Source organism: Macaca mulatta, chromosome 2 (genome assembly GCF_049350105.2).
Source record: "Macaca mulatta isolate MMU2019108-1 chromosome 2, T2T-MMU8v2.0, whole genome shotgun sequence".
NCBI lineage: Eukaryota > Metazoa > Chordata > Mammalia > Primates > Cercopithecidae > Macaca > Macaca mulatta.
Genome location: NC_133407.1, coordinates 64,479,750 through 64,506,784, shown reverse-complemented (window position 1 = coordinate 64,506,784; position 27,035 = coordinate 64,479,750). Strand labels below are relative to the sequence as shown.

The following is a 27,035-nucleotide window of genomic DNA, read 5'->3' as shown; positions in this document are numbered from 1 at the left end:
GTTACGACACTATTGACTGAACTACAGCTCTTATTTGAATTTCTTCAGTCTTTCCCTGAATGTCCTTTTTCTATTGAAGAATCAACTCAGGATCCCACATCACCTTTGATTGTCTCCTTGGTCTGCTCCAGTCTGTGACAGTTCTCAGTCTTTCCTTGTCTTTCGTGACCTTGACACTTTTAATGAGGGTTCATCAGGTATTTTGTAGACTGACCCTCAATTTGGGTTTACCTAATGTTTTCTCATGATTAAATAGAGGCTTTATACCTTTTTGGAAAGATGACCTTTATGGCAAAAATGATACTGTGTCTTTCCCAGTGAACACTATCAGCAGGTGTGTAATGTTGATATGTCTCAATACCAGTGACATTAACCTTGACCACTTGGTTACTGTGGTGTTATTGGGTTTCTCCCTTGCAAATGTATTATTCTTCCCTTTATAAGGGATAAGTGCTTTGGGAGAGATATTTTGAGACTCTGCTAATGTCTTATTTCTCCTCAAACTTTTGCCCACTAATTTTGTCTGTCACTGGATCTTGTCTGCAATAGTTACCACTCTGGTATTTCCCCAATGATGGTTTTTTATTCCCCCTCTTTTATTTTACATTTATTAATTGGAATTCTTCTGTAAGGCTGTGTTTCTTAATGTACTGGGTTTTTGTTTTTATTTTTTATTTTTATGGGTACATGGTATGTGTAAATATTTATGGGGTACATGAGGTATTACAATGCATAACAATCACATCAGGGTCACCTCAAGCATTTTTTATTTCTTTATGTTATACACGTTCCAATTATACTCTTTTGGTTATTTTAAAATCTACAATAAATTATTGTTGACTTTTGTCACCGTGTTATGCTATCAAATACTACATTTTATTAATTCTAACTATATTTTTTGTGCTTATTAACCATCTCCACTTCTCTCCAGCCCCCACCTCCTACCCCTGCCCCACTACCCTTCCCAGCCTCTGTTAACTATCATCCTACTCTCAATATATTGTTGATTTATGTTTCTCAGCAGGTGCCTAGTGTGGGGAGTACAGTCCTGGGGGTCTGGGTATCCCTGTCCAGTCACAACTCTGCTTAAAGGATATCTGACAGAAAAAAGGAGACAGAGGAACAAGAGGAACTAAAGAAGGGAAGGAAGGAGGGAAAAAGTGTCTTTTCCTTTTTCTTAACTATCAGTTACTTTGGAAACGAATAGTATTTTAAGGGAACACTTTCCTTTCAGTGGATTCCCATGTTGAATCCCAAGGAAAGATCCAGAAACAGAAACACTTCTGGCACTTATGCCAACTAGAATAATAAATTTATTATGCACCAGGGTAATGGATTCATGAGGACATTACATGCCATAGAACTTCCATTTTGGCTTTTTCTCTTCCTTTTTATAGTAAGTATATCTTAGGACAGGAAACAGGGGCTTCAAGCCATAGTACAAACTAGGAGATGGGTAACATGGAAGGCTGACATCAATCCAGCAGAGTCTAGACATCCACAGAAAGAATGTAATCTAAGCCTGTCTGCAAAATGGAGAAATATCTCCCTGGCCTGGGCACTGGGGAGATATAAAACCACACAGACTACAGCATCCCATTCTTAATTTGGCCAACTTCCTTGCCAGCAGCAGACAGAACCCTGTAAGAGTTTGAAGGTAAGTCTGTGTTCAATCCCTTCAGCAGCGTTCTCCTCCCACCCCCAATCCTATGGCCTCTGTGCCCCATGCAGGGAAGTAGAACGCAGTGCACAACAATTCTCAAACTGGGAACTTCTCACTTATCCAGAGCTGTGGTTGGGGTGGGGGTGGGGGACTATATCACAAACACCGTGAGATTATTTTAATTTTTTATTCTCATATGATTGATACTCTTTAAAAAACGTAGGCATATTCTGCATCAGTTGACCACCTAATACCCACAAAATGCAATCCCTGCATTTTGTACTGCTATTTTTAATCAGGTTATAACCAAGTGATCCAACGAAGGAATAGCATTTCATTTCTATGTATTCACACGCATAACTGAATGCATTTGAGCCTGCACATCCTGGTATCTAAATGACAACATTCTGTATCTGCTATTGTACTTGTAATTTATTTTAACCAATTATATGACAAATCTTGAGATTTTCAATGATAGAATTATAAGACATTTTCATGGACTGAAACTTTAGTTTTTTAAGTTACTGAATAAACCGAGGTTTACATATGCTGTCATGAAAATGACGGGGCAGTAATATATACAAACAGGGGCAGCTAATGAGGAAGAAATTGAGGTGGATTCAGAATGGAAACAAGGCACCAACATCCACTGGAGGCCAGATTGCCTCATTTTATACTATGCAAACAAAAGTTTACCAATAATTCAAACAAGGAACAATTTGTGAGAGAACTGAGTCATCTTATACACAATAATTCAGATACAGTGGTATGGTAGTTAGTACCATTTGGGAAATGTTGATTCTTTGTATGTATCTACCTCTGTACTAATCAGATTGCAGAAGTTCATTACCAGAACTTACAGTTGTAGAGATACATGAAAAATATTTTTGGTAAATTGTTCTTTAAAAATGTTTCAGTATTGTTTGGGCATGCACTATTACATTGCTTTACTGCCTTTTGACTGGCCATAGGATAAAATGAGAGTATATATTTATTGTTTAAAAGCAAAAAAAAAAAGATAAAAATGGACTATCATGCTCCAATCAAAAGTCAACAAGTGAATAAAATGTCTTCCTATAATTAAACCCAAACACTGGCAATTTTATTTCAATTATATTAAACTGCATTGCATTAACATTGATGATTTAACTTTTATTTTTAAATTATGTTGTTTCTTAATTTATTCAGGTTTTGTAGTTATGTATAACTATAAAGACACCAGGAAGTTTCATACCTAAATATATATTTAGATATGTATCTATAGATGTGTAGATATATACCTGTATAATTTAAGCCACTGTATAATGAAATAATTCAAATCACTCTGGGAGGGAAGGGTCCAAAGTGAAAGGAAAAAAAAACACAAAGTAATAAGAAGTTAAAGGAAATTATTAACAAAATGACCCTATTTACAGTGGATATCCAGCAGAAACAGACCATGGGCAAGTTGCTTTAACTTCTCTAAGCTTCAGTTTACCTTTTCTGTAAGAATAGTTATATATGTACTAAGTTTGTAAATGCACAGGGGAAAAAGTATCTGGAAGAAACCATGTCCCACTGTCAATAATGATAACTTTTGAGGAAAAAAAAAAAAGTGGTTTGAGAGACAGAGGTCAGAAGAACTGAATTGAACTTTTTACTCTATAATTTTACTCTGTAATTTCTGTAATGTTTGAATTGTATACAAGTATACTCATCTAATAGAGTAAAACATAAAGTTATTGCATAAATAAAAGGTCAGTAGAACACTCAAGTAGTGAAAAGAGCATGGACTTTAGCTTCAGAAAACCTAGCACTAAAATTGATTCAGGTGATTCTTACGAGCTGTGAGACCTTGGGCAACTCACTTAATTTCTTTAAGCCTCAGTTTTCCTTATCTGAGAAGTATTAGTAATAATAGCTATGGAGATAATATGAGGATTAAATAAGATTAAGCATGCAATTCAGACTTGAAATGATCAGGCTTCCCCAGGGTTGCTGGCTTCAGGGTTCCGTATCATTTCTTGTTGTTTTCCCTAGTCAGCAAGTGATCCTTTTCTTCAATGTTTCAAAGTACCCAGTTGGAGTGGAGCATCTGTTTCTTCCTAGACTCCCACATATTCACTGTTCCATAGTGTGGCTTCAGTGAGATGACCCAGCTCTACAGAGACAACTTCACTGTAGGAAACTTCCAGTGGAAATTTCTGCAAATTGCAACAGATCAACCTCGTGCTTAGGCAACACAGGGAGAAACTTATGTTGTGCCACTTCAGTGGGATGGAAAAAATCCCTCTCCTGCTGGTCTGAAATTCCACCACTGTGATAACTACAGTTCATTCACTGGTGGATATAAAAAATGAAAGTTTCTAATTACAGGTTGCAATTCCAAACTGCCCACTCAGAATTTGTCTGCAAAAGTAAAGGATAAAATTTTTGAAAATGTAATTTTCTCAATCCCTATTGTCAAGTTATTTCCTGCTTGTGAGTTGCTCATAAGTATGTCTTATACAGGCAACAGGGATCAGTGAGAATCAGCCTTCTGACCCTAACAGTAGCTGTAGCCTGGACCACTGCCCCTGCCTTTATTACAGCCTCTCATTCTGCTCCAAAAATGCCACTTCTGTGTTCAAAAACCTGTCATGGATACCCATTTTATTTAATAACCACTGCTTTCAACTTATCTTCTGCTGGGTACTGGTCTAAGCAATTTATAAATATGAATTCATTTAATCTTCACAATCCTCCTATGAAATCCATTTTTTTTTCCAGTTAAGGAAACTGAGACACAGATATGTTAGGTAAATAACCCCACGGTTACACAGCTAGTAAGTGGTAGGACTGGCAGTGGAACCCACATAGATAGTCTGGCTCCTAGTCTGTGCTTTTGATCACTCCAGTCTGAAGCTTCATTGTCTAACAAATTAGTACAAAGTTTTCACCAGACTTTGCGTTTCTCGGCAGTACGGCCCCAACTAACCTTTTCCAGGGTTATCTCACATCACCATGACATTACACCATCTACTCAGTATCCATTCATCCAAAAAAAAAAAAAAAAAAACCTATTGAACACCTTGTGAAGCCACAGCCTAATGAAAAGACAGACATTAAGAAAGAATCGGCAGCTCAAGTGGCCAAGGCAAGATGGGTGAAAGTCAGAGTGGGGGTTATGGTCCTGGAGTTTGCAAGAAGGATGACAGGACAAGAAAAATAAATACAAACCTCCTGTATCAACTAGAGTGGAGAAGAAGAAAACACAGGGACTAGATGCTGCCAGCAAAGTGCCGATGAAAATTACTGAAGTTAGAGAGAACTGAAGACTGTCTTCTCATGGAGGAAGAATTCATTAGAAATCAGAAATAAATGAAACCATTAGAGTAAAAGCAACAGGAGAAAAGATTAAAAGTGGATGATCTGAAGGGGGACCCTAAGAGCAGTAGGAACCCTGGAAGAGATCGCAATCATACCATCATTCTACATCTGTGGGCTCAGAACACTACATCGGCATTCTTTCATTTATAGACAAGGATCTGCTGGAACCTGGCTGCTCGGTTCTGCCAAGCCACAAGGTGCATGCAGTGATTAGGGGTGCTGATGGATGACATGGATCCCCTAGTCACAGTGATGAAGGTGGAAAAGACTCCCCAGGAGACCTATGCTGATACTGGGGGAAAGTTGGACAAGCAAATTCAGGAAATTAAGGAATCTGTGGAGCCTCCTCTTACCCAACCTGAATATTATGAAGAGATGGGTATAAAGCCTCCTACCGGGTGGGGGGTCATTCTCTATGGTCCACCTAGCACAGGTAGAGCCTTGTAGCCAAAGCGGTAACAAACCAAACCTTAGTCACTTTCTTGAGAGTGGTTGGCTCTGAACTTATTCAGAAGTACCTGGGTGATGGGCTCAAACTCATACTGGAATTGTTTCAAGTTGCTGAAGAACACACACCATCCATTGTGTTTATTGATGATATTAATGCCACTGGGACAAAAATATATGACTCAAATTCTGGTGGTGAGAAAGCAATTCAGTGAACAATGTTGGAACTGTGGAACCAGTTGGATGGATTTGTTTCTAGGGGAGATGTGAAAGTTATCATGGACCCAAACCAAACAGAAATTTGGATCCAGCACTTAGCAGACCAGGTCACATTGACAGGAAGATCGGGATCCCCCTCCCTGATGAAAATACTAAGAAGACCATATTTCAGATTCACAAAAGCACGATGACGCTGGCTGATGATGTAACTCTGGACGACTTGATCATGACTAAAGATGACATCTTTGGTGCTGACATCAAGGCAATCTGCACAGAAGCTTGCCTGATGGCCTTAAGAGAGCCACAGAATGAAGGTAACAAAGGAGGATTTCAAAAAATACAAAGAAAAAATGTTCTTTGCAAAAAACAGGAAGGCACTCCCAAGGGGCTCTATCTCTAGTGAACCACAGCTGCCATGAGGAAAATGGGTGGGAGATTTTCCAATCTCTGAAAGGGATGAGGCTGGGGAGTTGCCCAGAGGAATCACTGTTCCAGTTTATTTTTATTGGTAAGATGTTCTGTGTGTCTTTTGGAGTAAAATGTGTAAATGCCCATTGGGCAGCCTTCTTATCTTGGTCACTGTGCAGCACTCTGCTTCCCAAAAAAGCATGCTATTTCACCAAAAAAAAAAAAAAAAAAAAAAAACAAAAAGAAAAAAGAAAGAAAGAAAAAAGGAAAATCCATTAACAGTACTATGGATGAAGTGTGGCAGGTTTGCATAATGGAACAATATACAGAAGTGAAAATTAACAAACCACAACCACAGACAACAGCATGGCCCAACCAGCTAAGACTGATGCTGCAAATGCTGGGCTGGGAGCAGCAATGTCTGCTATTGGCAAGGGCACTGAGGCAACGTGCTAGAGAACATGGCCTGTAAAGGGAAGGGGCTGCCTTGGTGATTCTAAGAACTTTCAGCCTCTGGAGCACAGTGTCACTATGGCTTTCCTTGTTGCCCTTCCTTGGTTGATTTCTTTTCCAAGCAGCCAGTTGCAGTACTTGCTGACTTAAATGCTTGTCTATTCCTCCTGAAGAGAAAAAACAACAGGATAACTTGGTCCATCTTAGAACTTAAAAAAAGAGAAAAGTCTAAAGTAGTGAATGAAATAAACATTTAAGTCTTGTGCCTTACAACCCATCAGAGATGCTGGCATTCTAAGACCTGTCCTGCCTGCAGAACACATGGTCCTGCATTCTGGTTTATATAATAAACCGAATGATTGATGGGCAATAATGAGGGTCCACCACTACTGAAAAACAAAAGCTTAGTAACAGTGACAAGTTAGGATCAAATGGCTTTGTGTGCTGCAATATCTTATTACAATATCTTTCCATTTTTCATGGATCCAAAAATACCTTTAAAAGGTGGTCCAAATGATTGCTACTGGTTAAATAATTATTTATGTCTATTGTTTTCGTGGTCTACTACTATTTACATTTGATATTTTATATAATCAAATAATTGTTTATGTAGAAATTATCTGTTAAGACAAGATAACCAAAGCTTCTTCTAACAATAAAATCAACACTTCTGATTTTAATTAGGTAAAATCTAAGTGTTTAGAATTCAAAACTATTTTTGAATATAAATATAAATATTTTCAATAAAATCTACACATTAAAAATTTTTTTCTACTACCCAAAGCAGTCTGCAGATTCCATACAATCCCTATCAAAATACCCAGGCCATTTTTCTCAGAAATAGGAAAAGCAGTCCTAAAATTCTTGTGGAACTATTCACAAAAGAGCCTGAATAGTCAAAGCAACCCTGAGCAAAAAGAACAAAGCTAAAGGCACCACACTATCTGACTTCAAAATATATTACAAGGGTAGAGTAACCCAAATAGCTTAATATTGGTGTAAAAATAGGCACATAGACCAACGGAACGAATAGACAACCCAGAAATAAATCCACATATTCACAGCCAACTGATCTTTGACAAAGCCATTAACAACTTACACTGGGGAAAGTATAATCTCTTCAATAAATGGTGCTAGGAAAACTAGATAACCATATGCAGAAGAATGAAACTGGACCCCTATCTCTCACCATGTACAAAAAAATTGACTCAGAATGGATTAAACACTTAAATATAAGACCCCAAACTGTAAACTTACTAGAGGAAAACAAAGGGAAACTGTTCAGGACACTGGCCTAGGCAAACACTTGACAGCTAAGACTCCAAAAGCACAGACAATGAAAACAAAAATAAACAAATTGAACTATATTAAATTAGAACGCTTCTGCATAGCAAAGGAAACAGTAAATGGAGTGATGAGACAACCTGTAGAATGGGAGAAAATATTTGCAAACCATCATCTGACTGGAGACTGATATCTAAAATACACAAGGGTGATAAAAATGCACCTAGATGCCACATGATTCAAGAACAATTGGAAAAGTCATATTTCTTGTGAAGGGTATCTTAGAAATAATTTTGCATGGAAGATATAGATGTACACAAGTCACTTGCCTGTTTTACTCACTTATCCCCTTTTAGACTTTGGGTTTAAGATCCCTAGCTTAGTTTTTGTATCTATAACTTCATCCTTGGGTACAGATCACCACTGAGACTTAAATAAAATATTTCCTACCTCAGGAGACAGTCCTATTTTCTTTCTTTTATTTTCAGTGAAATTCTGAGCCTTTTATGGTGGCAATGTGCCTAGAACCATGTCTATGCCAAAATTTTTACTCACGTTTTCTTATTTCTCAGCTTCCTTTGTTTCTAGCCATGTAACCCAGCTCTGACCAATAAGATGTGGGCAGGACACTCTGCTGACTTAGGATTTTACATTTCTCTGTAGAAGGTACATACAATTGGTTTGGCCCTTGATCATTCCCCCTTCTTCCTGCTTTGAAGTGGACAAATTATCTGGAGATGTAAACGCCATTTTGTACTTGTGAGGAGATAGCCACAAAGACAAAAGCCAGCATGTGAAGGATGCTTAGCAGAAAGGATAGCAAGAGTCTGAACTCTTGGGTGCAGTTGTGTAGCAAAACCAATTACCAGTAATTGCATCGGTTTGGTAATATGAGAAAAATAAACCCTTCATGTTTAAGTCATGTTGGTCAGCTGTTCTGCTACTGGCAGCCAAATACATTCTTGATTTGTTTTTCTTCCCTTCTCTTTCTCTGAAGAATCACCATGATGGCTGAGATCCTGTACACATATCCCGAAAACTGGAGGGCCTTCAAAGCCCTCATCACTGCTTAGTACACCGGGGCTCGGTCTGCATGCTCTCTGCACCATTCACACTTCCACTTTGGCCAAACTAACCACAACCCTAAATTTCTCTGCAAATTTCCGGCTGGCAAGATTCCAGCATTTAATGGTTACAGTGGAGTCTGTGTGTTTAAGAGTAATGTCATTACCTACTGTGGCAGCAATGAGGAGCTGCAGGAAAGTACCCCAGAAGCAGAAGCCCAGGTGGTGCAGTGGGTAGGCTTTGCTGATAACAACATAGTACCCTTAGCCAGTACTTGCTTGTTCTCTACCTTGGGCATCATGCACCACAACAAATAGGCCACTAAGAATGCAACAGAGGACATGAAGTGAATTCTGGGGCTGCTGGATGCTCACTTGAAGATGAGGACTTTTCTGGTGGGTGAATGAGTAACTGGCTGACATCACAGTTGTCTGCACCTTGTTGTGGCTCTCTAAGCAGGTGCTGGAGACTTCTTTCCAAGCATTTCTCAATATCAACCGTTGGCTCCTCACCTGCATTAACCAGACCCAGTTCCAGACCATCTTGGAAGAAGTGAAACTGTGTGAGAAGATGGCCCAGTCTGATGCTAAAAGTTCTGTAGAAAGCCTGACTAAAAACGACACCCATGGAAAGGGAAAGGTTCATTAAAAGAGAAGCAGATGCCTCAGGCTGAGCAGAAAGAGGAAAAAATGTGGCTTCTCCTGCTCCTGAGGAGGAGATAGATGAATGTGAGCATGCACCTGCTGCTGAGCCTAAGGCCAAGGACCGCTTTGCTCAGCTGCCCAAGGGTACCTTTATGTCGGGTGAATTTACACCCAAGTGCTCCAGTGAGGACACACTGTGTCACTGCCATATTTTTGGAAGCACTCTGTTAAGGATGGCTGGTCCCTATGGTACTCTGACTGTCACCTCCCTGAAGAACTCACCCAGACCTTCATGAGTTGCAACCTCATCGCTGAAGTGTTCCAGTGACCAGACAAGCTGAGGAAGAACACCTTTGCCAGTGTCATCCTCTTTGGAACCAACAACAGCAACTCCATTTCTGGAATCTGGGTCTTAAGAGGCCAGGAGCTTGCCTTTCCCCTGAGTCCAGATTGGCAGGTGGACTACGAGTCATACACATAGCAGAAACTGGATCTTGGCAGTGATGAGACCAGATGCAGGTTCAAGAGTACTTTTCCTGGGATAGAGCCTTCCAGCATGTGGGCAAAGCCTTCAATCAGGGCAAGATCTTCAAGTGAACATCTCCTGCCATCACCCAGCTACCTGAACCTGTGCTTCAGGGAGGTGAGGATCATCAAAGAAAACTGAACATTGGAAAAAAAAATAAATACTTCAATATTTTATTAATTCTATAATAATGCAAACAGCTGTGCAATCATTTTGATAGATGGCAACTCAGTCTCCATGTCTGGCAAAAATAGTGGGGTTGGGAAACGGACAATCGTGACCTGGCTCTGTCCCAAATGAGCAGCTTCTATTCAGTTCCTATTGATAGTTGCTATGCTGGAATGTTATCCGATTTTTTAAAAGAAATCAGAAATGTAAATTTTTATATGAAATCTCACAATTCAATATTAGTAATGAATTTGGATGTTTCAGACTTCCCAAATGGCCTCATGAAGGCTAAAAGTTTTTTGACCTCTGAGAGCAGGTGTCAAAGACAAGAACTCTTACCACGGGTCAAGCCTAGCAACTGCCTCTAAGTTTCCTTTCCCAGTGCAGATGCCAGCCTTCTCTGTGAGCATGTTCCTTTTCCACTTCACAATGCCTAGATAGTCTCATCAACCTTGACAAACAAATAAGTGTTAAGTTAGGGCACTTTTCATTCTAAAACTGGAGTCCATTTCTAAGAGCAAATTTTACTGTAGGAATTTCCAATTTTTCACTAAAGGCTAAATAATCTTTGTCATTAAAATTTATACCATTAAAATTAAAAAACAAACCCAGCTATTTCTGGTTACAATAAAAAGCAAATATTGACTCTTTTGATGGTGAAATGACTGCTTCTTTGTTCATTCTTTCAGTAGTTTGTTTTCATCTAGAAAGTGCTATTTACTTTATAAGTAATACCAATGGTCTGTTTTCAGTTCAGGAAAATGCTCAACTCCTTTACTTTCTCAAATTTTCCCAAATATAACTTTAATAAATAAAGTTCTGCCTTGTCCTCATGCATTCTGGTTTTCCTTTTTCCTCCTGTTGTTTTCTGTCTTCCCATTTCACTCTAACCTTCAGCCTTTTGGTAAGCCTGTAGCAAAACCAAGAGTAATTTGACAACGAATATGCTCCTTACTTCACAAAATAATATTCCTATGGATTTATATCACTGTAACTATCGAAGGCAACTGATAATTTCCTTGGACCATTGAGATTCTCCAATCTCAAATTGAATACTCTTTTTCTCTCATAGTGATAGAAGTGTACCTTTTGGACTCTGTTGCCTGACCTTGGTACCTGCATCTGACCTCTGCCTTTCTCGTAACTGGACCACCATGCAGCTGTCTCACCAGGTTTATAGTATCCTTCTCCTCTGAGAAATCCTTTGGATTTGCTATGTCCCTTTGTCTTTCTCCTAAGTAGCAAAACAACCAATACATAACTAAAAGTAAAATGAATTTTTTCAACACATGATTCTCCACACTGCATAATATCCATCAGTGCCAAGTCATCTCAGCAACCCTAGCCATGTAAATGTATCTGTTTATAGCTTATAAATCTCCAGTCTACTCTTTGAGAAATCTCTATTTGCCTTTTCTATTCATAAGCATAATACATAACACATTTGCCTGTTTATCTAAGTTATTACTTCTTCATGTTTCTTAATGTTTCATCTTAGTGAGAGGCATTGATTGGATCTTCCTTCAACATAGAGATGGGCCAAAATTTGCTAAGTGTATTTATTTATAATTTATGTTCCTTATAGTTCCAAAATGCATTTGAGATCATTTAGATGAAAATATGTAGTTAGCTTAATTAAAATAAAAACAAAAGTTAAAAATATCTTTTAGAGTTAGGATAAGATAGCTATTGTCACAGAGTGTAAAATTTGGCTTGAACTTATTTGGCAAGCCAGGAAAAACAGAAAGTAGTACAAAGCTCTCATTATGTGATCAAATAAACCACATGAGTTCTTTCCTCAATAAATGAATGTCTGTAACAAATATTTGTCAATGACTCACAACGCCTCAGACACTACACTTGCTGTGTGGATACAAAGACAGAAGATACTAAAATGACCTGAAAAGCCCAACATCCAGTTTGGCAGACAGACCTATAAATAATGACAATAACATGAATTAAATTTAGTGCTTGAAATCTGCACAGGGTGTTATTGAAACACTTACTGGAATCAGAAGTAGTTACATCTCCTGAAGAGAAGCATGTTCCATGTGCTGAGGAAAAGAATGTGTATTCTGTAGCCACTGGATAAAATATCCTATAAATATCAATTATGTCTATAGTACAGATTAAGTCCAATGTTTCTTTGTTGATTTTCTGTATGGCAGATCAGTCCAATGCTGAAAGTGGGGTATTGAAGTCTCAAGTTATTATTGTATTAGGGTCTATCTCTGTCTTTAGCTCTGATAAAATTTGCTCTGTATACCTGGGTGCTCCAGTGTTGGGTGCATATATATTTATAATTGTTATATCTTCTTGCTGAATTAACTCCTTTATCATAATATAGTAACCTTCTTTGCCTCTTGTAGTTTTTCTCTTTAAATCTATTTTGTCTGATATAAGTACAGCTACTTCGGCTGTTTTTTTGGTTTCCACTGGCACGGAATATCTCTTTCCATCCCTTTATTTTCAGTCTGTATGTCTTTATAGGTGATGTGTATTTCTTAAAGGCAACAGGTAATTGGGTCTTATTTTTTGGTTGCTGTTGTTTGTTGTTGTTGTTCCTATTGTTGTTTTTTATCCATTCGGCCACTCCATGTCTTTTGATTGGCGAGTTTAGTCCACTTGCATTCAATGTTGTTATTGATAAGTAAGGACTTATTCCTGCCATTTTGTTGTTTGTATTCTCATTGTTTTGTGATCTTCTCTTCCTTCTTTCTTTTTCTTTCTGTTTTCCTTTTAGCAAAGGTGATTTTCTCTGGTGACATAATTTAGTTTCTCTTGCTTTTTATTTTTTTGTGTATTCTTTGTGTGTTTTTTGGCTTGAGTTTACCATGAGGCTTGCAAATGCTGTCTTATAACCCATTATTTTAACCTGATAACAATACTGTTTGAATAAACAAACAAGCAAAAAGAAAGCTAATAAAAACTATATGCTTTAACTTTATTCCCCCACTTTTTAACTTTTTGTTGTTTCTATTTGTATCTTACTGTACTGTGTATGTCCTGAAAAGTTATTTTAGTTATTATTTTTGATTGATTCACTGTTTAGCCTTTCTACTTAAGATACCTTCAGGTGATTTCTTATTGCTCATTAACAGCCTTTTCTTTGATTGCAGTACTTCCTTTAGCATTTCTTGTAGGACAGATTTGGTGTTGATGAAATCCCACAGCTTTTGTTTGTCTGGGAAAGTCTGTATTTCTTCATGTTTGAAGGATATTTTTACTGGATATACTATTCTACAGAAAAATTTTTATACCTTCAGCACTTTAAATATGTCATATCACTCTCTCCTATCCTTTAAGGTTTCCACTAAAAAGTCTGTTGCCAGATGTATTGGAGCTCCTTCTATGTTATTTGTTTCTTTTCTCTTGCTGCTTTTAGGATCCTTTCTTTATCCTTGACCTTTTGGGAGTTCGATTATTAAAAGCCTTGGGTAGTCTTCGCTGGGTTAAATCTACTTGGTGTTCTATAACCTTCTTGTACTTGGATATTGATATCTTTATCTAGGTTTGGGAAGTTACCTGTTATTATCCCTTTGAAGAAACTTGCTACCCTTATCTCTTTCTCTACTTCCTCTTTAAGGAGATAACTCTTAGATTTTCTTTTAAGGCCATTTGTAGGTGTGCTTTATTTTTTGTTATTCTCTTTTCTTTTGCCTCCTCAGACTGTGTATTTTTATTTAGCATGTCTTCAAGCTCACAAATTCTTTCTTCTGCTTGACAAATCATGTTATTCAAGGATTCTGATGCATTCTTCAGTATGCCCATTGCATTTTGCAACTCCGGAATTTCTGCCTGATTCTTTTTAATTATTTCAATCTTTTTGTTAAATTTATCTAATACAATTCTAAATTCCTTCTCTATGTTATCGTGAATTTCTTTGAAATTTCTCAACGCAGCTATTTTGAATTCTCTATCTCAAGGGTCACATATCTGTTTTTCCAGAACTGGTTCCCTGGTGCTTTGTTTAGTTCATCTGGTGAGATCATGTTTTCCTGGATGGTTTTGATACTTGTAGATGGGTATTGAAGAGTTAGGTGTTTATTGTAGTCTTCACAGTCTGGGCTTGTTTGTACTCATCCTTCTTGGGAAGGTTTTGAAAGGACTTGGGTGTTGTGAACTAAGCTGTATCTGTTTTAGGGGGCACCCCAAGCCCAGTAATGCTGTGGTTCTTGCAGATTTGTTGAGTTACCAACTTAATGGTCTTGGAAAACATCCAGAATAATTTTCCGGATAATCAGGCAGAGACTCTTGCTCTTTTCTCTTACTTTCTCCCAAAGACACTGGGTCTCTCTCTGTTCTGATCCACTTGGAACTGGAGGTGAAGTGACACAGGCACCCTTGTGGCCACCACCACTAAAACGGTGCTGGGTCAGACTTTAAGCAGCACAGCACTGGGTTTCACTCAAGGCCTACTCTAGCCACTCCCTGGCTACTGCCTATGTTCACTCAAGTCCCTTGGGCTCTACAATCCATAATGACAAAGCTTGCCAAGCCTGTATCCTTCCCTTCAGGCAGCAAGTTCCCCTAGTCCCTGGCAAGGTCCAAATTTGCCATCCAGGAGCCAGAGACCACAGTCAAAAACCTTAGAAATATGTCTGGTGTTGTGCTGTACTGCAACTAATCTGGTATTCAAACCACAAGACACAGTTGTTCCCACTTTTCCTTCTCCTTTGAAAAGGCAGAGGAGCCTTACTTCATAGCTATCACCACCACAGGCCTACAGAGAGTAAAGCCAGATTATCACTGATGTTTCCTTAAGGCCCGAGGGCTCTTCAGTCAGCTTGTGGTGAATGCTGCCTGGCATCAGACTCACTTTTCAGGGTAGCAGGCTCCCCTCTGCCCAGGTCAGGTCCAGAAATGCTGTCCAATAGGCAAATCCTAGAATCAGGGACCTCAAGACCCCTCTGGGTACTCTACCCTGATGTGGCCAAACTGGTATTTAAAGTGCAAGGCAAAGTCCCCTTTACTTTTCCTTCTATTTTCTTAAGCAGAAGGAGTCCCACCCCACAGGCACCACAGTTAGGAATGTGCTATTACCTGAAGCCAGCAAGTCTCAGAGACTCACTCAAGGCCCTGGACGTATTAATATTACCTGAGTATTACTGCTGGTTATTCAGGGCCCATAGGCTCTTCAGTTAGCAGGTGGTGAATCCTGCCACAGCTGAATCCTTCCCCTCAAGGAAGAGGATTCCCTTCTGACCCAGAGTGTGTCTAGAAATGTAATCCAGCGGCTAGGGCCTGGAAAGGGGACCTCACACCTCTAACCGGTGGCCTCTCCTGCTGTGGCTGAGCTGGTATCCAAGATGCAAGACAAAGTCTTCCTCACTCTTCCCATTCTTCTCCTCAAGTGGAAGAAAGCTGTTTGTTTTGGAGCTGCAAGTTGTGCAGCGTGGGTTTAGGGGAAGGGTGATGCCAGCAGCACTCCTTTGGCTCTTCCAGCTGGTATCTCAGTATGTCACATGCCCCCCCACCTCCCCCGCCCAGTCCACTGACCTAGGCTCAGTTCAGTCTTAGGACTTCCCTAGGCATTGCAGTCCTTCTGTCCTAGACTGCCTTTCAAGCTTATGTAGAGCCACAGAACACTTTAGCCCACAGTGGTGAGGCTTGTGGAACTCAAGTTCTAGCCACTGGGATCAGTGATTCCCCTCTGGCTATGGCTGATTTAAATGCTTCCTCCATGGGCAGGCATCAGGTGAGTTTGGTACAGTTTTTCTTTCTGCTGTAATAGGGCAAGACTGAGTTCAGTGCCTCACAATTTCTCTGTTCCCCCGCCCCTAGCTCACAGAAAGACTCTCAGTACCATGCCGCCACTGCTAGGGGATGGGGCAGGCCTGGTGTTGGCAATTCAAGGCTGTTTTTTCTACCTCTTCAGTGCCTCTTTCAGAGACATGAAGTTAAAACTAGGTACTGCGAGTGCTCATCTGATTTTTGGTTCTCATTAAAGTGATTTTTCCGTGCAGATAGTTGTTAATTTGGTATCCTTGCAGGGGGAGCAATTAGTGGAGCTTTCTAGTCCCTGATCTTGGTCCACATCCATATAAATATCCACTTATTTTTTAGTGAAATGTTGATAGTTACTTAGTCTGCCACAGTCATGTAAATTCAAACTAATTTCTCTTTAAAAAGGAGTTAATAGTCTTATTTGATTAAGCTTTCATCTTTAGCAGCATTGAAATCCTAGATCCTCCTTTAACAGTGCTCTAATCCTAGAGGGAGAAATGTGAGATTGAGATTAGGACCACCCGCCATCCACACATAGCTCTCTAATCCCATGCTTCCCAGAGGATCTTAGTCAGCAAACTCACAATCCAAAAAAGAAATTATTCTGTTTTATCTTTTTTTTTTTCTTTAAGAGACATGGGTCTCATACTGTGTTGCCCTGGCTGGACTCAAAATTCTGGGCTCAAGTGTTCCTCCTGCCTCTGTCTCCTTAGTAGCTGGAACTACAGGCATGTGTCACTGTGCCCCGCCATTTCATCTTATTTTAACAATTCTTTCTATTTTGTTATCTCTATTCTTTTAACACAGTCTAATTTCTATTTTGAGTGTACATCCTGCTAAGCAGGGAGGAAACACCTCAGACCTCAGAGCTCTTCTCCTCTGGTCAAGCTGCTGTCTCAGACTCAGGCAGTGGAAGATATTCAGGGGTAGACTGCCTCTGAGACATTTATCATCCACAATGGAGGACCCTGGAATTTCAGGGTCTTTCCACTCCTACCCTGACCTATCTGGGGCATGAAAGTCTCTGTAAAACTGCTCCAAGCAGCCTTCGCAACTCTAGTGTCTTGCCAACCTCCCAAAACCCTGCCTAAAAGTTTAGCAAGAGTACCATAGCAGTTAAAAGAAATGAAGCCGGTTTATCTGGGTCCTAATTCCAGCCCTGCTACTTACTAGCTGTGAGATCAGCAAATTATATATTCTTTCTCTGTCTCATTTTCTTCATTTGTAAGCTGGGAATATAGTATCTAACTCAAGGGGTTGCTGTGAGAAGAAAACATACCAAGCATTTAGAATAATGTCTGGCATAAGAATCTCATACATTTTGATATTCACTAAAATGTAAGCTTCATGAGGGCATTGTTCTGATTTTATCTATTTGTTCACTGCTCTTGAAACAGTGCCTGGTGTAAAAAAAAGTTGAATGAATGAATGAATGTTGAAAGATTCAGAGCGTCAACCTAAATAACAAATTAAGAGAGGCTCTCTTAGAAAAAATGATGTTTATTTGAGAATAGAGATTTGCAATGGGAATACATCTGCCATAGTAAACTATGTGTATATTCAGGGAGGTAAAGGAAGATAAAGATTTTTAAAGGAAAAAATTAGGAGGATTACATAATCATTTTGAAAACAAATTATCCTTGTCTACAAAGGTCAATAACAAAGGATTAGTTGGGCTCAGTGGTGCACACCTGTAGTCCCAGCTACTCAGGAGGCTGAGGCAGGAGAGTAGCTTAAGCGCAGGATTTCGAGACCAGCCTGAGCAATATAGTGAGATCCCATCTCTAAAACACAAACAAACAAACAAAAAGGTGATACCAACCCAAGGTTAAAAGGCAGTTGCTGGGCAGATGTCCTTGCAAAAATATTTTTGTGTGTGTAAAGTTGCAATGACCTTTTTCGAGGTTTTTGCAGAGTTTTGTGATAGTTTTGTTATCAGGCATACAAGATTGAATACCTTCTCCTCATAGCCTTTTCCCAGCTCTATTTGTCAGGGTTGTTATTGTTGCTATTGCTGTTTTAACATTAGTGACTCCATTTTGAGTCTGACAACTTTCACAAGGGCATGTTTCTTCTCTGCCCCAGAACTTCAGAGCTCTCTGTTCTTCTGTGTTCCCTCCTTCCAGCCCTGGGAAATCTTCCAGCTCTGAACTCAGAGGAATCTTTTCCCTTGTGGGTTTCTGGCCAATATGTTGGCCTCACCTATTCTTCCAATGCCAGAAAGACATGTAGACTATTTCTCCTTTTTGCCCCAACTATATTCCTCCATGGAAGCAAACAACAGACTTAACTACCTATTTGAGTGGAAGGAAAGGAAAGGAGGAAATACAGAATAAAAGCAAGTGTTTAACAGTTTGAAATGTTATCCCACCCCAAGAGTTTTCACTCATTGTTTTTTTTTTAACTTTCAGCTTTGCATGAATGAGTCTTAAGGTTGTGTCACATTATAGAAATTTTTCTTTAATCATAATATGAATGCAACTCACAGCTGTTCACATATCAGCTGAATCTAATCAGTGTCTGACTCATGGCCCCACCATCATATTAGCTGTGCTGGTCAGACAGTTTCCTCCTGGCCTTCTTGGAAAAAAATGGGCTTGGTTATTGGGTAGCCATGGCATTGGAGTAATAGTAGTAAGCAATTTGCCTTCTTTGAAAAAAGCTCTACTCTATTTGTTAGGTACACCCAGAACCCACACCCAAACACACCACACACATTTTCTGAACAGAGGTGGGGCAAGCAGATAGTAGAAGACTTTCCTGCCACATCAGACCTCAAGGTAATGTTCTCCTTCCCCACCCTCCTTTCCACCCTTCTCCTCCCACTCCCCCAACTAGTTACCAGCCTCTTAATCATTTGCCGAGGCAGTCTGGGTTTCTTTGCCAAGAAACCACACCCAGGAAGGCTCCTTTCCCTGTATCCAGTTATACCAGCCCTGCTGCTTGTTGGAAGCCTCCCTATCCTTCACTTCCTTGAAGAGCCCTAAAATCTGGACCCACAGTTAACTGGGCTTCTTCTGAGACAGCAGTACCAGAGCCTACAATTTTGCACTAACATTTATAATGAAATTGTCAAATCTTCCATTTCAAAAATAGACCTGAAGTTGGTTTGGGGTTTTGTTTTAAGTAAGATGTATATTCTTGTTCTTAGTTTACTCAGTCTTGGTTGAGATTGGATTTCAGTCTATCCTGTGCTAACTAGGTGGGAAGATGGTGAACTGTCTTACAGCAAAGGCATCTCTCCCTCAGTCTAAGTATTCTCTGGGGTTGGATATTATACCCTACCTACATGGTGAATACTGGTAAGAATGAGAACTGATAAAATTTGGAGGTAAGTAACCCAGACTGAAGTTCAAATATCTGCACTCCAAATCATGACCTTGTCATGGTTTGTCCTTGGCAAGTCAGTGACCCTGTCTGGATCGTTTCCCTATCTCTGTGTTATGATATATTTTTGAAATACTTTCAAGTACATTTTCACATCCTATAATTATCTTTGACTCTGCTAGCCCACTCATTGACATAGCATCTATTCCTTTAGGAGGGCAGATAGCACTCAGAAAAAAGGGTCAGCCTCTATGCCCAACACTACCTCTTTAAAAAATTTATAGTGAAGTAATAATTCTGAAATCTCTAAACTATTTCAGCTATATTTTTATTTCAAACAAAAAAGCAAATCTTGAAGTTGGGGTGGCCATCTCATCTTGATTTGCCCAGGATTTTCTCAGTTTTATCAATGAAAGTCTCAAATTTTGAGAACTCCCTCAGTCCCATCCAAATCAGGTGACTGGTCACCCTACTTGGAGGTTTGATGATGAGTCATAGCGTAGTGACAACTTAAGAAATGAAGCAGGATGGTAAGAATGTGAGCTGTAGTGAGAGTGGATGCTTCAGTCACCTATTAGCAAACCATCCCAAATGAATGACTTAAAACAAGGGCAGGCATTTATTTTGCTCATGAATCTGGGCATTGAATGGCTTAGCCAGGTGGTTCTCACTCAGAGTATCTCTTGTGGTTGCCATCAGACAGTGGCTGAGCTGGCATCATCTTTAAGGATTCTTAGCTCACATCGGTTCCTGAGCTGGATGCAATTAAACAGCTAATAGCACACACCCTTCAGGTCTCATCCTTTCTCCACATGGTCTCCCCAAATGGAGGTCTCAGGATGGCTGGATTCCTTACATGGGAGCTGAAAGTTCTGAGAGCAAGTCCTAAGAGAAACTGGTAGAAATGGCAGGGCCTTTCCTAGTTCAACCTGACATCACACAGTATCTTAGTCTGTTTTGTGTTGCTGTGACAAAATATCAGAAGTTAGATAATTTATAAAGAAAAAGGGTTTATTTGGCTCATTGTGTTCTGTAGGCTAGGAAGTTCAAGAATTATGATCTCAGCATATGTTCAGTTTCTGGTGAGGACTTTTGAGCTAGGTCAAAACATGACGGAAGGTCAAAGGGGAAGTGAGTATGAGTGAAAAGGCAAAATCTAGAAACATCCTGACTGTATAACAACCCACTCTCACAGCAACTAATCTAATATCACCACAGCAAGAACTCACTACTTGAGGTAACACCAAGGCATTCATAAGGGATCTTCCCCCATGACCCAAACACCTCCCACTGGGCCCCACTTCCCAATGCCACCACGTTGAGGACCGAATTTCAACATAAGTTTCAGTGGGGACGAACTCAAAGCATAGCATGCAGCATCACTTCTGCCATATTCCTTTCATCAAGAAAGTCACAAAGGCCCACCCAGGGTCAAAGGAATTGACATGGACTGCACCTTTTTTAGTTTCAAAAAATGTTCAGACTTGTTTTAAAACCATCATAAGGAGAAAGAGGAGAATCTACCCCTTCCAGCTCAGGGAGCTTGCTAGAAAGAGAAGAAGGAGATTTAGAGAAAGCAAATTGTCAGATGTGTATGTTGTGGATCACTACCAAACCTCCCTAACTCATAAGCTCAAAGAAGCTGTTATCAAGTGGGACAAGGGTCAAGAGGAAAGCCAAGAGTAGAGGTGCTGTTGCCACTTTCAGATTCACTCTGGAAAGATGTCACCACATAGAGAGACAACAATGAATGGCCACAGCAAAGTGAAAATAGGCAACACAGTAAGGGTAGATAGTAAAAAGGCTTGCTTACCCAGAGTGTTTTTTGGCTCTTGGGTGTCACAGAAGAGACCTAGAGGTTCCCGCCTGCCTCATGATGGTGGTGAAAATAAGCTGATATTTCTGCTGGCAAAGATGCCACACATCATTAGTGAGGTGACCCTGAAGAATCTTAAGCTGGAGGTCCCAGGGCCCCTCAGACCTTAGAAAGAAAGAACCGCAGCACCAAGGAAACTGAGGAGAGAGTGAGTCTACAGAAACGAAGTCCAGGCCGACTGACTAAGTTCTCCAAAGGCAGGGCAGCAAAGCACCCCCAAACTCCACCACCTGACTAGACAGACAAACAGCATCGCCAAGCAGACAGGTGGGGTTGGAGTGCAATAGAACAACTTGGCCTCTCTTCTCTGCCATCTTGAGGTCACATGAGCCTCCCAATCCATCTAGGAGAGGAGCAGGTGAAGAGATAAAGTCCGAAAGTTCTCTAAGGAAGAGACGACCAAGGAGAGAACTTGAGCAACTAGGTAGGACCATTTCTTAGGATGAGAAGGGATGGGAAGTCTAGAGAGGAACAGGTTAGGGAGAATACAGTTGGGGTAAGGATTTATTTATTAGACGAAATAGGCCTGGCATGGTGGCTCACATCTATAATCCCAGCACTTTGGTAGGCTGAGGCAGGAGGAATGCTTGAGGCCAGGAGTTTAAGACCAGTCTGAGCAATAAAGTGAGGCCCTATCTCTGCAAAAAATGTAAAAACTTAGCCAGATGTGGTGGCCCATGCCTTTGGTCCCAGCTACATTAGAGGGTGAGGAAGGAGGATCACCTGGGCCCAGAAGGTTGAGGCTGCAGTGAGCCATGATAGCTCCACTGCATTCCAGCCTGGGCAACAACAGAGTGAGACCGTGTCTCAAAACGAAAAGAAAAAATAAATAGATATGGAGATCAGGGGAAAACAAAAATCCTGCCAGATGTGGTAGCTCACGTCTGCAATCCCAGCACTTTGGAAGGCCAAGGCATGAGGAACGCTTGAGCCCAAGAGTTTGAAAATAGCCTGGGCAACATAGGAAGACATCATCTCTACCAAAAAAAAAGAAGAAAGAAAGTTTAATTAGCTGGGCATGGCAGCATGTGCCTGTAGTCCCAACTACTTAGCAAACTGAGGAAGGAGGATCGCTTGAGCCCAGGAGGTGCAGGTTACAGTCAGTCACGATTGCACCACTGCATTCTCAGCCTGGGGGACAGAGCGAGACCTTGTCTCAAAAAAAAAAAAAAGCCATTTTGTTACAGCCCTAAATGAAGGCCTCACTCAGGAGTTGATATTTAGGGTGCTATCTAAAATGTGTGAAGAGCCAGGAAAGAACATTCAGATTAATTGACTGATATGTTCCTGTGGATCAAATTCTTTAATTCTTTCTTCAATTGAACAATTTGTCCCTACAGGTCAAATTCTTCAATTATGATAAATTCTTCTAGGTCAAATTCAAATTTAATCTTTTTAGTAGTCTTATTTTTGATAAATTTTTTGTTTCATTTCACCTCTCCCAATGGGTAGAAGTTTATTTCAAAATACACTGCAACCCATTATTGGGTTCATGGGTCTGTGTATGACAGGATTCAGTCCCTCTCTGGTTTCCAACATGCTTGGATTAACCACAATGATCCTGGCTTCTGTTTTTTGTCACTTCTTGGCATCCACACCCAAAGCATCTAATCCTATTGGAACAAATGTAAAGCAAAGTGCAAGACAATGACTTGAGTTGGTTGAGAAATGTTGGACTCATGTTTGGCCAAACGTATGTGCCACAGTCAATTTGAAAATAGTGCTTTCAAATCCCTTTTACTTCACATATCAGAACAATTTTACATTAACTAATATGATGTTTTGACTTTTGATTTTAGTATATTTTAGTACAAATATCCAGGGACAAACTCTTAGATTGAATACATCTAAGAGACAGATTTTCAGTTCATCCAAATATTCCAGATAAAGGAAGCCATGGGTGTAAAGGTGATGGAGTCAACTGAAAGAGGTGGATTCATTGGCAAGTTTAAAGGCCTGGTACCTTCTTTCAATCTCAACTCCTATGAGAAAAATCAGGTCAGCTAAAAAGAGAAAAAAGGCAAATTTCTTCCATCACATCTAAGTTATAATATGAAACACGGAAACCACTCCTTTGATTACCTCTCTCCCTTGGGTTCCCTCTGAGTTTTGAAGCCACTTCCTCCCTTGAGCCTCTGCACCTGCGGTTCCCTCTATCTGAAATGTTCTTCTCTGGCTTTTCACACCTTTCAGTTCTCACCTTAAATGTCAAGTCCTGAGTGAGGCCTTCATCGACTGCCCTATCAAAATAAGCCTACTCTTCTTTTTTCCAATCTCTGTACAGTACCTATTTATTTCTTCATTACCCTTGATCCTTCACTGTACCCTCTCCAACCTGCACGTCTCAAGACTTTCCTATTTCAGGAAATGATCCTACCTATGTGCTTAAACTAAAAGCTTCAGTCCTTCTAATCACTCTCTCATTTATCTTCACCCCCACATCCAATCCAACCACAGTCCTGCCAATTCTGTCTTTAAAATATATCCTAAACACATTCACTTCTCTTGCTCAGCCCTGCCACAAACCCTACTCTAGACCATATCTTTCTCATATGGGCTGGCTGTGGTGGTCCCATAACTAGCCACCTTGTCCACATCATTCCACATCACATTCAACAAAACACTTTAAAAATATAAATTGTATCCCTCAGCTCCTCTGTAGACCTTTCATAGACTGAGGGTCATAGACTCAGCCCACAAGACTCTGCCATGCCAAGCCCTCACCTAACACTGGGCTGTGTTCTACTCTGAATTGACTAGTCATCCTCCTACCTCAGGGCTTGGCTCTTCTCGACCTGTGGCAATCTCCCCCATTATCATAACAAAGATGATGAGGACTTTTCATCATTCAGGCCTCAGCCTAAATGTCATCTCCTTGAAAAAGTTATCCCTGAACACCCACTTCCTACCAATCAGAATTCTGTTCTTTGTTCTTCTTTTCTTTAGTGCACTTACCACTGTGGCAAAATTACTAGTTAATCCAAAAGTGTAGTCTTTATTTTCTAATTCCTCTTCCACATGCACACTATGTAAGTCCCCTGGGAGCAGGTTCCGATATCCCCAGCACTCAGAATACATATCTGGCTCATAGTGCTCAGATTGAACAAGCAACAAACAAATGAATGAATGAACAGCTTGAAAACTACTTATTCCCTGAAAGAGGTGCATCTTCTTCTGGTCTTGTTTTCCTCACCTGTGAAATGAGGCTATTGAATAAGGGAATCTCCAGAGCTCTTTTTAGCCTAAATGGCTGGGATTCTTGATGTAATTGAAAGGGCACTCAAGTAGTTGGTTCAGTGAGGGCATCTTTTCTCCACAGACAGTTTAAATGGCTATTTCTAATTAGCTTCTGCAAAGATCATATAACTTTATTAATTAATAATATGTGATAGTTAATGTTTGCCAATTAAGTAAAGAGGACCAAGTAAAATGTAAGTCCATATTACAACAAATGTCGGAATAAATTGCTTGTGATCAAGGGTCTATTCATATCTGGCATTTAGCTTTCTTTGAATTTGGCTTCTCTGGACTAGAATTCAATAATTAAATGCAAGAAAGTACAGAATTGAGACTCCATGAACTGCAAATGGTTTGTTGTGTTCCTACCAGGGCAATATTCTTTATTGTCAGTTGTACTTGATTTTCAGTTTCAATTCATTTTTCAAGTTCTTCCTGACAAAAAACTATAGTGGAAGAAATAATCTTATTTTGGCAGAGTTTCCAGCAATATGACTTCACCTTACTGCCTCCCAGCAAATGGCAGTAGGACTCAAAACTTAAAGTCAAACTCTCCCATTCCAAAGAGAAGTTCCCTTGGAAGAGCTACAAACTAAGTCTAAACTCTCTCTTTAAGCTTCAAAATACGCACATTTTGTGCCAGTCCCCATGGTCCATTTTTATCATACAGGCATACTTCAAAGATATTGCAAGTCTGGTTCCGGACCACAGTAATAAGGTGAATATTGTCATAAAATTAGTCACATAAATTTTGGTTTTCCAGAGCACATAAAAAGCTATGTTTACATTATATTATAGTCTATTAAATGTGCAATAGCACCATGTCTAAAACAACAATGTACATACTTTATTAAAAGATACTTTATTGCTGAAAACATGTTAATGGTCATCTGAGCCTCCACTGAGTAGCAATCTTCTTGCTGGGGAAGGGTCTTGCCTCAATGGTGATGACTGCTGACTAATCTGGGTGATGGTTTCTAAAGGTTGGTGTGGCTGTGGAAATTTCATAAAATAAGACAACAATGAAGCTTGCCACATTGATTGGCTTTTCTTTTCATGAAAGATTTCACTGTAGCATATGATGCTGTTTATAGCATTTTACTCACATAGAGCTCCTTTCAAAATTGGAGTCAATCCTCTCAAGCCCCTCTACTGCTTTATCAACCAAGTTTATGTGATATTCCAAATTCTTTGTTGTCATTTCAACAATGCTCACAGCGTCTTCACCAGTAGTAGATCTCATCTCAAAAAAGCATCTTCTTTGCCCATCTGTAAGAAGCAACTCTTCATCCGCTAAAATTTGATCATGAGATTACAGCCATTCAATCACACGTTCAGGCTACACTTCTAATTCTGACTCTCTTGCTAGTTCCACCATATCAGCAGTTACTTCCTTTGCTGAAATCTTGAACTCTGCAAAGTCATCTCTATGAGGGTTGGAATGAACGCCTTTCACATTCCTCTTAAGATGTTTTCACTTCCTCCCATGAATCACAAATGTTGTTAATGGTATCTAGAATTGTGAATCCTTTCCAGAAGCTTTTTAATGTACTTTGCCCAGATCCACCAGATGAATCATTATCTATGGTAGCTATAGTCTTACAAAATATATTTCTTAAATAATAAGACTTGAAAGTTGAATTAGTCCTTGATCCATGGACTGAAGAATAAATATATTAGCAGGCATGAAAATGACATTCATCTCCTTGTATATCTTCATCAGAGATCTTAGATGACCAGGTGTATTGTCCAATGAGCAATAATCTTTTGAAAGGAATCTTCTTTTCTGAGCAGTAGGTCTCAACAATGGACTTAAAATACGTAGTAAATCACACTGTAAACAGATGTGCTGTCATCCAGGCTTTGTTGTTCTATTTATAGAATACAGGCAGAGTAGACTTAGCATGATTCTTAATGGTCTAGGTTTTTCAGAATGGTAAATGAGCATTGGCTTCAACCTAAAGTCACCAGCTGCATTAGCCCCTAACAAGGGTCAGCCTGTCTTTTGAAGCTTTGAAACCAGTCATTTACTTCTTTTGTCTAGTTATAAAAGTCCCAGATAGCATCTTTTTCCAGTGGAAGGCTATTTTGTCTACATTGAAAATCTGTTGTTCAGTGTAACCACCTTCATCGGTGATCTTAGCTAGATCTTCTGAGTAATTTGCTGCAGCTTCTACATCAGCACTTGCTGCTTCACCTTGTACTTTTATGTTATGAAGATGGCATCTTTCCTTAAACCTCCTGAACCAACCTCTGTTAGCTTCAAACCTTCCTTATGGAACTTCCTCACCTCTCTCAGCCTTCATAGAATTGAAGAGTTTGAGCCTTGCTCTGAATTAGGTTTTGGCTTAAGGAAATATTGTGGCCAGTTTGATCTTCTATCCAAACCACTGAAACTTTCTCCATATCAACAATCAGGCTATTTTACTTTCTTATCATTTGTGTTCATTGGAGTAGCACTTCTGATTTCCAAGAATTTTTCCTTTGCATTTACAAGTCAGCTAACTGTTTGGCTCAAGAGGCCTAGAGTAGCACTTCTGATTTCCAAGAATTTTTCCTTTGTATTTACAAGTCAGCTAACTGTTTGGCTCAAGACAGCTTTCGGCCTGTCTTGGCTTTCAACATGCCTTTCTCAATCAGTGT

The 27,035-nt window shown here is 39.8% G+C and overlaps 2 pseudogenes; both read left to right on the top strand.

The window, feature by feature from the left end:
* The first annotated feature begins 4,762 nt into the window (after positions 1–4,762).
* Positions 4,763–6,271, top strand: LOC100425347 (26S proteasome regulatory subunit 4 pseudogene; annotated as a pseudogene).
* A 2,555-nt stretch (positions 6,272–8,826) lies between these two features.
* On the top strand, positions 8,827–10,129 carry LOC703615 (elongation factor 1-gamma pseudogene; annotated as a pseudogene).
* Positions 10,130–27,035: the final 16,906 nt, after the last annotated feature.